Source organism: Hordeum vulgare, chromosome 7H, assembly GCF_904849725.1.
Source record: "Hordeum vulgare subsp. vulgare chromosome 7H, MorexV3_pseudomolecules_assembly, whole genome shotgun sequence".
In the NCBI taxonomy this organism is placed as follows: domain Eukaryota; kingdom Viridiplantae; phylum Streptophyta; class Magnoliopsida; order Poales; family Poaceae; genus Hordeum; species Hordeum vulgare.
Window position 1 is genome coordinate 205,776,581 of NC_058524.1, and position 14,570 is coordinate 205,791,150.

The 14,570-nt window shown below is 50.5% G+C and overlaps 1 protein-coding gene across 3 annotated transcripts in view; it reads left to right on the forward strand.

Annotated features, from left to right (window-relative positions):
- LOC123411036 (MADS-box transcription factor 51-like) overlaps positions 1–14,570 on the forward strand; it is a 48,270-nt gene that overhangs the window by 2,293 nt on the left and 31,407 nt on the right. The window lies entirely within an intron of this gene.

Here is a 14,570-nt window from a genome sequence, read left to right on the forward strand (position 1 = left end):
GAGATAATCGGCGTTATCCTAAATCCACATCGATGGAGGTTTCGAACCCAAGGTTCTAAGATCACACGGATCCCAGTTGTGTCGCCCACCAAGTGGCCCAGCAAGCACATCCAACCTATTACTTCATGGCATGCATCAAGAATCCTCACTAAAGAATAGAGCTTCACCAAGTAAGTCATATTTGAGCCCATACAAACTCTTGAGTCATCCACACCAAGTAATCAAAGGCTCAAGTTACTCCTAACCATCTAGGATATGCACACCATCCAAGGGTAACAACAAAGCAAAGTCCTTCGATAGGAACTCATCAAATGATCTTCGACCAAAGCTCTTCCATGAATCAAAGGGATCACTATCTCACAAGATGGGATTGTGGGAAAAATATTAACTTTGGGAGTATGGATACAAGAAAGGTTGTTCTTGGCCTTTAAAGAATCAAAGAAGTGACATGGAATCACCAATCACATTGCCTTCCTTGCATTGGATCTCTCTTTCTCTTTGGTGGTAGAAAGATGGAGTGTCTTGCAACAGGTGGAATGAGTAAGTGGACTCACTTTTGAAGGGTACATATGGTTACAACCACGAAATCGTATGAGAGGTTATTTATAGAGAGGATCCAAAATCTGGCTATTACTTGGAAAAGTAACTATACGATGACCCATAAAGAAGCAAACAGAGAAGGTTCAAAAATGCCAATGAAAAAATTAGCTCGGGACTGCAAGACTTAATAAAGACTGGACCAATATAGATTGGTTTGACGGTCCCTGAACGTAAGAAATGGTGGTTCCGTGGTAGGAACAACTTCCCTACCAGGGCGTGCTCGCAGGTTGTAGGGGTGCTGCGGTGGATGGCGAGCCGGCTGGCGCGGCCAACGGCGTTGTGGCGCTGTGGTCGCGCGCGCGCGAGAGAGAGAGAGTTGGGCGCGACTAGGGTTAGGGCACCGGCTCCTTCTAGGAGCCGATCAATATAGATTGATCTTGCTTAATCTCAAAGGTGTTTATTATACGAGAGTATATAACTCCTCTAAGCTATCAACTATAATAAACTGGGCTAAGCCTAACTGGGCCAGCTTGGCTAACTGGGCCTCCTCCGGTTATAATGTAAACCGGTCATAACATCTCTCCCGCCCTGCGCAAACAGCTCGTCCTCGAGCTGGAAATCTGGATAATGCTGACAGAACTCCTCCAGGTTCTCCCACGTAGCATCCTCCTCTGCAAGACCGTGCCACTGGATCAAAAGGCGCCATACACCATAGCTTTGCCGGGCCTTCAATACCTTGTCTGGAGCAGGAAGTAAGCGCCCGTTAGAGGTTGGCGGAAGATCTGGTCCAGCCACCGGCGGCTCCCCATGGAAAGGCTTCAATAAGCCCACATGGAAGACATCATTGAGACGTGCACCAGGGGGAAGCTGCAGTCGGTAGGCGACGCCACCAATGCGTTCCAACACTTGAAAGGGTCCTGCATAGCGAGGACCCAGCTTGCGCTTGGCGCGGGGGTCAAGTGACTGCATAGTACGGTGGAGAAGCCGCACCCGCACCCAATCCCCCACCGCAAACTTGGCCTCGCGGTTGGGAGCGTCATAGTATTTCTTGGACAGCTGTTGGGCCTGAAGAAGACGTTGCCACACCTCAGCAAGAATGACATCGTGTTCGCGAAGAAGTGCTCTCGCTGCCTCTGTCCGTGCGGCCCCGGATTAGAGAGACGGGATGGTTGGAGGGGGCTGGCCATAAACCACCTCAAAGGGGGTGGCATGCAGGGCGGAGTGGTAAGAAGTGTTGTAGCAGTATTCCGCCCATGAAAGCCAGTCCACCCAAGCTCGGGGTCGATCACCTGTGATGCAGCGCAAGTACATAGCGATCACCTTGTTGACAACCTCTGATTGGTCATCAGTCTAGGGATGAAAAGCCGTGCTCAAGCGCAACTTGACGCCTGCCAACCAGAAGAGAACCCTCCAAATGTGGCGAGTGAACACCGGGTCACGATCGCTGATGATCAAAGAGGGAAACCCGTGTAGGCGGACGATGCCGTCGAAGAAGGCTCGTGCGACGGTAGTGGCAATGTAGGGATGGCCAAGCGTGATGAAGTGCGCATACTTGGAGAAACGGTCCACCATAGTGAGAAAGACGGACTTGCCACCCACCTTGGGAAGGCCCTTAATAAAATCCATGGAGATGTCAGCCCACACCTGGGAGGGCTCCTCAAGTGGTTGTAGAAGGCCGGCTGGCTGCAATATCTCGGTCTTGTTGTGTTGGCACGTCACACAAGAGTGCACCCAATCGCGCACCAACGCGCGGTCTCCTAGAAGATAGAAGTCGGCGCTGAGGTGATGGAGTGTTTTCTGCACCGCCTCGTGGCCGGCTGAGTGCGCCAAGAGAATCGCCTGGTGACGGAGATCGGCGTGATCGGGCACAAAGATGCGCCTACCATGGATGAGTAACCCATCATCGGGCACAAAGATGCGCCTATCGTGGATGCGCCTACAAATATGGGGGCGCCTAGTCGCACCCGCCATGTCGGACCCGAACCACGCTTGCCCACCCGACCCCACATATATTCCTCCCAGTCCGCTCGTTGAACCAAACCCAAGCTACTTCACTTCCCTTCTCTCCACTCCCCTTTGCCACCCGAGATCACCTCTAGCGATCTCTGGCCTTCTTCGGCATGGCGAGCAGCGGATTCGAGTCCTTCACCTTCAGATTCATCGACCACAAGCTCATCCCATGCGACCCCAAGGAGGAGATGGCCGTCCGGCTTGCGGTCTGCCGCTCCCGAGAAGCGGACGCGTGACAGTAGGGCTCGTACTCCTTCCGTCGAGAATCCGTTGTGTCCACACAACCGGTTCATGGATCCAACATCGCTGCCTCACTGGAGTTGGTGCTATCCGTCTAGCGTCCGGACGCGGTGACGGATGCAGAACCCTTATGTGGGCATGCCGAGGACGCACCATGGGCGCCCGTGGATGCAAGCATCACGTGACTTGACTGTGGTGTGAGGCAACAGACGTGGGAGGTGGTGAAAGCTCTCACGACGGTGGAAGTTGGAGTGGTGTACCGGTGTGTGCGCCGCAACCGCGTCGTGATGGATGTCGGCTCCTCCCAGGAGGTATCCGTGATCGATCTCACGTCCACCGGCACCGTCTGGGTTACGGTCTCCGACTAGGAAGAGTATTCCATGGGAGACGGCGGGAGCTTGACTCGTGTGAACCGGCTAGTGTACCATGTCCTATTCTACCTCGTCGTTGAGTCGTCGCGGCGCCGGCAAGTCGCCCTCCTCAAGGCGCTTCCTAAGAAGTTGAGCATCAGTGGACGTGGTAGTGGCACGACAAATGTCGTCGATGAAGACGAACGAGGGCCCGGAGCGGATGCAAAGGGTCGTAGCCTCGGTGTCGGAGGCGTCGTCACCGGCGTCACGTCGTGATAAGGCGTCCGCCACGATGTTGAGACGTCCTGGCCGGTACTCAATGGTGAAGTCATAGCCGAAAAGCTTACTGATCCATTGATGCTGCGGAATCGTGGACAAGTGTCGATCCAATGAAAAATTCAAGTTGTAATGGTCAGTGTGAATCAGGAAGTGTCGCCCCAGAGATATGGTCACCAGTGTCGCACCGCCTGTACCAAACCGATAAGCTCCCGCTCGTAGGCCGCGAGCTTATGGTGACGTGCGACGAATGGCTGGCTGAAGAAAGTGAGCGGTCCCGCGCCCTGGTGAAGAACCACGCCGAAACCCATGCCGGACGCATCACACTCAACCATGAATTGCTACTCGAAATCTGGCATCTGGAGGACCAGACCGGCAGTAAGAGCCTCCTTTAGTGACTGGAAGGCGATAGCTGCCTCCTCTTCTCATGAGAAGGCGTCGTGGCGGAGCAGCCGTGTGAGCGGCACGGCAAGAAGGCCAAACTCCCGGATAAACTTCCGGTAGGAGCCGGCCAGACCCAAGAAGCCGCGGAGGGCCCGTGGTGAGTGCGGTGTTGGCCAAGAGGCGACCGTCGCGATCTTGTCGGCATCCATGGCGACTCCCTCCGCTGAAATGATGTGGCCAAGATATGCGATGTATGTCGTGCCAAATGAGCACTTCGGGTGCTTAAGGTGGAGTTGGTGCGCCCGAAGCTCGTTGTAGATGATGGCGACGTGCTGCAAGTGCTCTGCCCAAGAGGAGCTATAGATGAGAATATCATAAAAAAAACGAGCACAAACCGTCGCAAGTAGGGCCGGAGTACGTAGTTCATCAAGGCCTGGAATGTCGTCGATGCATTAGAGAGGCCGAAAGGCATCACCAAAAACTCACTGGCCATGATGAGTGCGAAACTCCATCTTTGCGATGTCGTCCGGGTGCATCCGTACCTGATGATAGCCCGAGCGCAAGTTGAACTTAATGAAAAAGCAGGCCCCTGAAGCTCGTCCAGGAGCTCCTCCACGACCGGTATGGGAAATTTGTCCTTTGACGTCGTGGCATTGAGAGCACGGTAGTTGATGCAGAAGCGCCATGAGCCGTGGAGCTTGCGAACGAGGAGCACCGGAGCCGAGAACAGTGAAGTAGAGATCACGAGCATGAGTGTGCACTATCGTTCCATCTCGTCCTTCTGCAGCTGTGGGTAGCGATATGGACGGATGGCAACATGCGCTGTACCCGGAAGAAGGTGAATGCGATGGTCGCAGACTCGGGCGGGCGGAAGGCCCTGGGGTTCGTCGAAGAGATCGTTGTGCTGGTGCAGGAGATGGGCCAACATGGGCAGCTCTTAATCGGCAGTTGCTGTCGACAACTGCGGTGGAGCAACTGCCGACGATGTGCCACCCTCACCCTTCCGCCGCACCTTGCGGCCTTGACACCAACACGTCATGGTCAGGGCGTCGAAGTCCCAAAGGATGGGACCGAGGGTCCACAAGAAATCCACGCCGAGGATGAAGTCGAAGCATCCCAAGTCAATGCCCACGCAAGTATGGCGAAGTGCTCGTCGCCGATGGTGATGGGAACCTGCCGTGCAATCCCGTGGCAGTGAAGGTGGTCACCGTTAGCCACGGTAACCGAGACCTGCTCTCCGCCGGTTGGTTGAAGGGCCTGTCGACGCATGGTAGACTCAGGCAGGAAGTTGTCTGTAGAGCCCGTGTCTATGAGAGCTAGGAGATGCTCCCCATTAACCGTCACTGGCAGCATCATAGTCTTTTCCGTGCGGATGCCTGCGAGGGCATGGAGGGAGACCACGAGGGCGGTTGCAGCAGCCGGTTTCGTGTCCTGAGCCAGCTCTGGGAGGTTGTATCCTCCTCGACGTAGTCCGCTGCGTCCAGGTAGAAAAGGCGCGGGCAAACGTGGCCCGACACGTAGGGTTCATCGCAGTTGAAGCAGAGCCCCTGGCGGCGATGCTCGTGCTGCTCGGCTGGGGTGCGTCGGCGGAACGGGCGAGTCGCGGCCGTGGTGAGGGACCCTGTCTCCGCCTAGGCCAGTCGGCTGGGCGCGGGCGTGGGCGCCCGAGGGTGTAGGCGAGGAGCCCGAGCCGGAAACGCCTGCTGCATGGCGACGGCGCGCTGCTCAAACGCGCGGGCGTAGTACATAGCCGTCTGGAGGTCCTGCGGTCCGCGCATCTCGATGTCCATGTGGATGTGGTCAGGGAGGCCGTCGACAAAGAGTTCGGTCCGTTGGAGGGCCGAGACGCCCGGAGCATGGCATGACAATGCCTGGAAGCGCTCGACAAAATCCTGCACTAAGGAGCGGAACGGGAGGTGTCCGAGTTCCACCAGCCTGCTGTCGCGGACGGGTGGCCCGAACCTTAGAAGGTACAGGTCGCAGAAGCGTTCCCATGGCGGCATTCCGCCCTCGTCCTGCTCGTGGGCGTAGTACCATGTATGTGCCGTGCCCCGGAGATGGTACGAGGCGATCCAGGTGCGGTCCGACGCGAGCGTCCGTTGCCTCGGAAGAACTGATCGCACTGGTTGAGCTAGTTCGGGGGTCGTCGGTGCCGTCGTAGGTGACGAACTCCAGCTTGGAGAAATGCGGCGGGTGTTGGCTGAAGCCGGCGGCCATTGGCGGCTCGGCCGCGTGGAGCGGTGGCGCCGGCTGACCCGGGAGGACGGGCTGAAGTGACCGGAAGTTGTCAGAACCGCGATTCTGAATCGGATCGGAACTCCGTTGCTAGGATCGTGAATCATAGAATCACAACTATTAGGATCGTAGAAACTTAGATTCTATGAGAAAAATCGTAGAATCGGAGGGGCTAGTTTGGATCGTAAGATCTTAAGATTCTAAGACTTGAGTCACGATTCTGACAACTTGTGGCCCTCCGTGGAACAGGGGGCCGTCAACGCCAGCATAGGGTCCCACCGGTCCGTCCGGGTGCACCGTGGCTGGGGCCGATGGGGACGGCTGCACCATGGCCGGCGTGTAGACGGGCTCGGTGAGCCAGGCCGGGAGTGGGGACGGCGACGGAGGGAACCACACCTCCTGGATGGATGCGTCCGGGTTCGGAGGCGGCCCACTCAACGCGGAGGTGGACCCCAGGTGTTGCACCATTGTGAGGCTTGGTGGAGGCTCCACGGCGCGGAAGAAGGCCGTGACCGGCTGGTGCGGCGCGGGTTCCCCGCGAGGAGCGCGCGGATGCCCGCCATGGCGTGGCCGAGCTCCAGCAGAGCAGTGATAATCTCCGCGAGAGAAAGAACCAGGCCGACCGAGAGCGGCGGAGGCCCGGCGGCCTCTAGAGGCGGGCCGGTGACGGCTGCAGCGGCGGCCGAAGTGGCCATATGCGTGGTGGCCAGCAGCGGTGGGGTGGATGCCGGCGGAAGGTTGGAAGCGGGCACAGGGGCGGACATGGCCGAACCTGTGCAAGCTGATACCAAATTGGTAGGAACAACTTCCCTACCAGGGCGTGCTCGTAGGTTGTAGGGGTGCTGCGATGGATGGTGAGCCGGCTGGCGTGGCCGACGGCGCTGTGGTGCCGTGGTTGCTAGAGAGAGATAGAGAGAGAGTTGGGTGCGACTAGGGTTAGGGCACCAGCTCCTTCTAGGAGCCGATCAAAATAGATTGATCTTGCTTAATCTCAAAGGTGTTCATTACACGAGTATATATAACTCCTCTAGGCTATCAACTATAATAAACTGGGCTAAGCCCCTAATACTATAAGATAACTGGGCCAGCTTGGCTAACTAGGCCTCCTCCGGTTATAATGTAAACCGGTCATAACATTCCGACCTATAAAATCTGGGGTTTTAGAGAGTGTATTTTGAAGACTTTGGTCTAGGATATATTCTTGGAGTTTGAACCAAAGTATGTTGGTTGCCCCGTCTTCATATATGATTGTCCTACACTCATTCTGAATCATTAGATTCATGAAAAGCGATAAAAGCATTCTTAAAGCTTGAGGAAGACGACAAATTAAAGAATTGTTGGTAGGGGCACCATTGGTGTTTCACTTATAGCTGTTAGAAAACATGCAACTTGTATTTCCATGAAGCCATAGGCCAGTATAAATACATGTACATGTGCATGAAATATGTAGGACACCCCTAAACACAAAGAGCTACATGGCTATATATATATAGTACTCTAATACCCCCCCCCCTCAAACTCATGGTGGATCAACAACGTTGAGTTTGGAGAGACTAAAGTCATGTTGCACTCTAGTCTGGGCCTTCGTAAAGGAAACTGCCAACTGTAACTCAGAAGGCACATATTGAAGAGCAATAACCTGATCCTACACACTAGCACGCAAAAAACACCAATATGCTTGATGAGCTCATGCTTTGCAGGGTCACGCGCAATGCCAAGAGCACCTATACTGCCAGACAATAGTAGAGTAGGTGTAGTGACGAAAACATCATATTCCCGAAGTAACCACCGTAACCAAGTCACCTTTGAAGTTAAAAGAGCCATAGCTCGCAACTCAACCTCTGCAATTGAATGGGTACCTGCGTCTATTTCTCTGTCTTCCAGGAAATGAGAGAACCACCAAGAAGAACACAATAAAAAGAAAGTGAATGGCGACCCAATGGATCACTAGCCCACGTAGTATCCGAATAGGCCTGAAGCTGTAAAGAACTGGAGCAAGGAAATAAAACACGGGGAGCAATTGTGCCATGAAGATATCAGAGAACACGAAGGAGATGACTGCAGTGAACCCCATGGGAGGAGAAACAGACTGACTCCGAATTTGGGCTATATAAGAGATATCCGAACGAGTAACAACTACATAGACAATACTCCAAACAAGATTACGTAACGCGTCGGATCAGACAAGAGCTCACCATCAATATGATAGACGTAAACATTGAGCTCCATGGGAGTCTGAACAGTGTGCTCATTGATAAGAGCAACATGAGCAAGAAGATCCTAGATATACTTTTCCTGGGAAATAAAAAGCCATGAGAGATGGAAGAGACTTTGATCCTAAGAAAGTAGAGAAGAGGGCCAAGATCAGACATACAAAATTTCTCACTAAGATGTGGCCTTCACAAAGGCAATATACCCGGGATCTTCGCTAATGATGATCATGTATCAACATATAGAAGAAGAGTCCGACCACGAGCTGAAAGGTGGACAAACTACGCTTGATCATGAGCATTCGCTGCAAAACTAGTGATAGTCACCACAAAGGAAAAACACTCAAACCACGCGCGAGGGGCTTGTTTAAGGCCATAGAGAGTGTGACGATGACAGTCGACCATGCCATCAGGAACAAATACCTAGGTGGTGGTTGCATGTAAAGCTCCTTACGCATCCCACCATTAAGAAATATATTCTTAAAATCAAGCTGAGATATAGACCAGTGAAGAATAGAGGCCCCGATAAGATGTGTGCGAAAAGTGGTTATATGGGCCACATGAGCAAAGTCTCGTCGTAATCACAACCATGCTCCTCTTGAAACCCACAAGCCACAAGAAGAGCTTTGTAACGCTCAGGAAAACCATCAGAACGAGTCTTAACCTTGTAGACCCACTTACATGTGATGGGATCGACATGGAGAGGAAGATAAAAAATATCCCACATGCCGGTATGGTCACGAGTAGCATGCTCTACATCGCAAACTTCCATTCGGGATGAAAACCCGCTTCATGATTAGAAGTCGGCTCAAGAACAACAGCGCCACCGCGTGAAAAACCAAGGTGATCAACATGCAGAAGCAGACGAGGACGCAATCCATAATTAGGTTGAGACAAGGAAGATGATACATCAGTAGACACATCAATATCATGCGAACGACTAGTATAATACCGAGTAAAAGAAAGAAGAATACAAGGAGGAATCTTCCAGGGTAGACTCAGGGGATGGATACGAAGGAGGCATCCGGGATGAAGGTGCATTGTCCTATGACAAGCCAGGTGAGGAAACCATGGGAGACGGAGACGTCGAATCTGTAATAGTCGGAGAAGCAGAGGTAGCACAATGGATGGACAATGGTTCAACGGGAGTGATAGGCGTGTCAGGAAAAGCGAGGACAAAGATATCCTCCGCTGAGAAGGTCGAGGAAGATGGACACAGGTAGAAGGGATGAGACTCATCAAAAGTCACATCCGGAGAAATAAGCATCCGACGCCCGATAGGATCCCAACAATGATGGCCCTTATGCTCATCACTATAGCTTGAGCATACACACTCAACAGACTTAGTAGTCAGTTTGGTGCGTTCATGAAGGGCAAGAAGAGCATAGAAAACACAATCAAACAGACAAAGCATCTAGTAATTAGAAGAAGATAAAAAATATGCTCGAAAGGGACACCACCGTGTAGATCAGTGGATGGTTCAAGACTGATGAGATAGGTGGAATTGGCGACAACCTCAGCCCAAAAGTGAGGCAGAAGAGAGGCGGCGATCATCAATGCATGAGCTGTCTCAAGAAGGTGACGATGCTTGCACTCAGCCATGCACGAGCGCCCTGGGGTGGATCCGTGATCAATGGGTGGGATGGATCTGGATCACGGGGCCAACTTGCAGTGGATCGGGGCAATGGTGTTGACCAGAAGGACGAGTGGCAGCGGAGAGATAGCGACAACTCTCTAGGGGAGGAAAATAGCAATGCGGGAGAGGTAGCATTGAGCCAGAGAAGGATGGCAGCGACGCGAGATTGGATCGGAGCAACACAAGTTGAGCATGCGGAAAAAATCTAGGTCTCTAATATCATGTTAGAAAAATATGCAACTTGTATTCCGATGAAGCCATAGGCCAATATAAATATATGTACATATGCATGAAATATGTAGAAAAACCCTTATATTATAGGGTAAACTTAGAGAGCTACATGGCTATATATATAGTACTCTAACGCCCCCCCTCAAACTCATGGTGGGTCAACAACATTGAGTTTGGACAGACAAAAGTCATATTGCGCTCTAGTCTAGGCCTTTGCAAAGAAAACTGCCAGTTGTAACTCAGAAGGCACATACTGAAGAGCAATAACCTGATCCTGCACACCAGCACACACAAAAAAACATCAACACCAATATGCTTGGTGAGCTCATGATTCGCAGGGTCTCACCCAATGAAGAGCACCTATACTGTCAGACAATAGTAGAGTAGGTGTAGTGACAGAAACATCAAAATCCAGAAGTGACCACTGTAACCTAGTCACCTTTGCCGTTTAAAGAGCCATAGCTCACAACCTAACCTCTGCATTAGAATGGGTACCTGCATCTGTTTCTTCGCCTTCTAAAAAATGAGAGAACCACCAAGAAGAACAAAGTAACAAGAAAGTGAATGGCATCCCGATGAATCACTAGCCCACATAGCATCCGAATAGGCCTGAAGCTGTAATGAACTTAAGCAAGGAAATAAAACACGGGGAGCGATTGTGCCATGAAGATATCAAAGAAGATGAAGGAGGTGATTGTAGTGAACCCCATGGGAGCAGAGACAAATTGACACCGAATATGGGCTAGATAAGAGATATTTGGACGAGTCAAAATTATATAGACAATACTCCCAACAACATCACGATAACACGTCGGATCAGACAAGGGTTCACCATCAATATGATAGACATAAACATTGAGCTCCATGGGAGTCACAAGAGTGTGTTCATTAGTAAGAGCAAAATGAGCAAGAAGATCTTGTATATACTTTTCTTGGGAAATAAAAAGCCATCAGAGATGGAAGAGACCTTAACCCCAAGAAAGTAGCGAACAAGACCAATATCAGACATACAAAATTGCTCACTAAAATGTGGCCTTCACAAAGGCAATATGCTGGGATTCTTCACTAATGATGATCATGTCATCAAACATACAGAAGAAGAGTCCGACCACGAGCTAAAAGGTGGACAAACTGCGCCGGATCTTGAGCACTTGCTAAAAAACTAGTGTTAGTCACCAGAGAGGAAAAACACTCAAACCAGGCATGATGGGCTTGCTTAAGGCCATAGAGAGCGCGGCGATGACAGCCGACCATGCCATCATGAACAAATACCTAGGTGGTGGTTGCATGTAAAGCTCCTTACGCATCCCACCATTAAGAAATGCATTCTTAAAATCAAGCTGAGATATAGACTAGTGAAGAATAGAGGCCCCGATAAGATGTGTGCGAAAAGTGGTCATATGGGCCACATGAGCAAAGTCTCGTTGTAATCACAACCATGCTCCTCTTGAAACCCACAAGCCACAAGAAGAGCTTTGTAACGCTCAAGAAAGCCATCAGAACGAGTCTTAACCTTGTAGACCCACTTACAGCTGATGGGATAGACATGGAGAGGAAGATACAAAAAATATCACATGTGTCGGTATGGTCAAGAGTAGCAAACTCTGCATCGCAAACTTCCATTCGGGATGAACAACCGCTTCATGATTAGAAGTCGTCTCAAGGATAGTAGTGCCACCGCGTGGAAAACCAAGGCGATGAACATGCATAAGAAGACAAGGAAGCAATCCATAAGTAAGTTGAGACAAGGAAGATGACACATTAGTAGACACATCAACATCATCCTTATAACGAGTATAATACCAAGGTAAATATGGAATAATACAGGGAGTAATGACCAAGGTAGACTCAAGGGTTCGGATACGGAGAAGTCACCGGGGATGAAGGTGCAGAATCCTATGACAAGCAAGGTGAGGAAACCATGGGAGATGACAATGTCGAATCTGCAATATTCGGAGAAGGAGAGGTAGCAGTAGCATGAAGGCTGGACAATGGTTCAACAGGAGTGATAGGCGTGTCAGAAAAAGCTAGAAAAGTGATATCCTCCACTGAGAAGGCCGAGGAAGATGGACACGGGTAGAAGAGATGAGACTCATCAAAGGTCACATCCAGAGAAATAAGCATCCGACGACCGATAGGATCCCAACAATGATGACCCTTATGCTCATCACTATAGCCTATGAATACACAATCAACAAACTTAGTAGTCAATTTGGTGCGCTGATGAGGGTCAAGAAGAACATAACAAACACAACCATAACAAACGAAGGGTTGAATAATTAGAAGAATGATAAAAAGAGGCTCGAAAGAAACACCACCCTATAGAGTAGTGGATGGTTCAAGACTGATGGGATAGGTGGAATTGGAGACAACCTCAGCCCAAAAGTGAGGCAGAAGAGAGGCGGCGATCATCAATGCACAACTGTCTCAAGAAGGGGACGATACTTGTGCTCAGGCACGCATGGGTCCCTTGAGCGGATCGGTGATCAGCGGGTGGGATGGAGCTGGATCATCCACGGGAGGAAGATAGCAACACGGGAGAGGTAGCATTGAGCCAGAGAAGGATGGAGGCGGTGCGGGATTGGATCGGAGCAACACAAGTTGAGCATGGGAAAAAAAATCTAGAGCTCTAATACAAATATGCAACTTGTATTCCTATGAGGCCATAGGCCAGTATATATACATGTACATGTGCAAGAAATATGTTGAACCCCCTTATATATATATGTGTGTGTGTGTGTGTATGTTTGCGCCCAGCACCCGCAAAGGTCGGCTCTAGTACCATTATGTAACACCCCAACACTCTCGGTCTGGTATTAGTTACTTCCAGCTATCCTTGATGCTTTAGAATGGCCTCACAAATGACCACTGAATCACACAAGCCCATGTAACCGCGAGGATTCTCCCTCCCACCATTCACCAAACCACTCTCATACTTGCAATTGGTACAACCCCACAAACCAACACAAGTTCTCCCTCATACTTTATCATAACTCATGAGTACCTAGAAAGTCACCCATCCCTTGATTTCTCCCAACCAAGCATACTTAACTCACATGTTTGTAGGAGACGACCTTTCAAAAAAGAAGAGCATATTGTTTGTACGAGTACTACTATCTCTCATAGTCTCATGTGAATCTAGGATGTTACATTGACATCCCCCTCAAAGCACCTAATGCACTCGTCGACCCAACAACAACATTCACTCTTAGCACATGTCCATGCATCGAGTGTCGATACATGTGTCATGTCGTTCACTTAGATGAGCCCACACACGCCATGTGCCACATGCCCGCACCCCTGATCCACACAAGTGTGTTTAAGCGCACGAGTTGGTTCATGTATCATTCACCCCAGCCTCTCCATGTTGACACTAGTCATGGCCATCCTATAGGCTGAAGGGTAACCCCACAAACCAACACAAACTCTTTCCAACACACAAAGTGTAGAGCCTAGAGGATAGCTATGACTACTACTGTAAGAATTTCTAGGAAGTTAACCACCGATCGGTTGCTCCCAACGAAGCACTGAGAGGTTCTTATGAGATGAACTTCCAAAAACTAAGACGCATCTCGTTATCATGAGCAGAACAATCACCCATTTAAGCTAGGATGCCACATATGATGTACCTAAGAAGCCTTCAGATAATTTGATTACTTCCACCTAAGAAGCCTCTCACATTTGTTATAGGTGAGCTAGACTGTCCTGCTTCCCGCCTTCTCTTCTAGGAACACACAATCTTAAGGGGCACACCTCTTGAGGAGTATTTGCTAAGTATGGAACATTGGCTCTTCATTTATTATTCTCACTAGATGAACCATTGCACCATTGGCAGAAAGACCAATAACAACCTTAAGTTAAACAAGTTATGGCCAACACTTTTAAGAAATGTTTGTTTTATAAATTACCCCAAAGGGTGTTAGTATGAAAACTAATACACATGGTAATGCACACCAAGAAGCAACAGTCAGGTTGACAAACAAAGATACTACCCTTGGGTCGTAGCAATTGTTTGTTTGTGTTGGTCGCACTTAGACACGACCTCTTTTGGAGCCACCAATATATACCGCGCATGGATCGGAGCCCAAGTCCTTTGCCTCCCAATGGTGCAACGTCTCTAAGACCCAGGCTAACTCGGCTCACACGTGCAAAAATGAAACAAGCACAAAACACACACCAAGAGTGAGTAAACCTTAACAGCCCAAGAAGCGTCAAAGTACGCACGGAAAGCAAAATGACACAGTCGAGAACAAACCGTGAAGTAGAATCCCAAGAACGGTCTATCAGGTCACTGGCAACACACCCAACAGTGGGCGGCAATCCAGACCCAAAAAGCAATAAGCCTCCACCGATTCGATAGCCCCCACCTATCCATATTTTGTAGGCTCTCTGGTATCGTGCATTGCCCACTCCCACTTCAATACTTCGTGCATCCTTTGCTGATACATCCAAACCTCG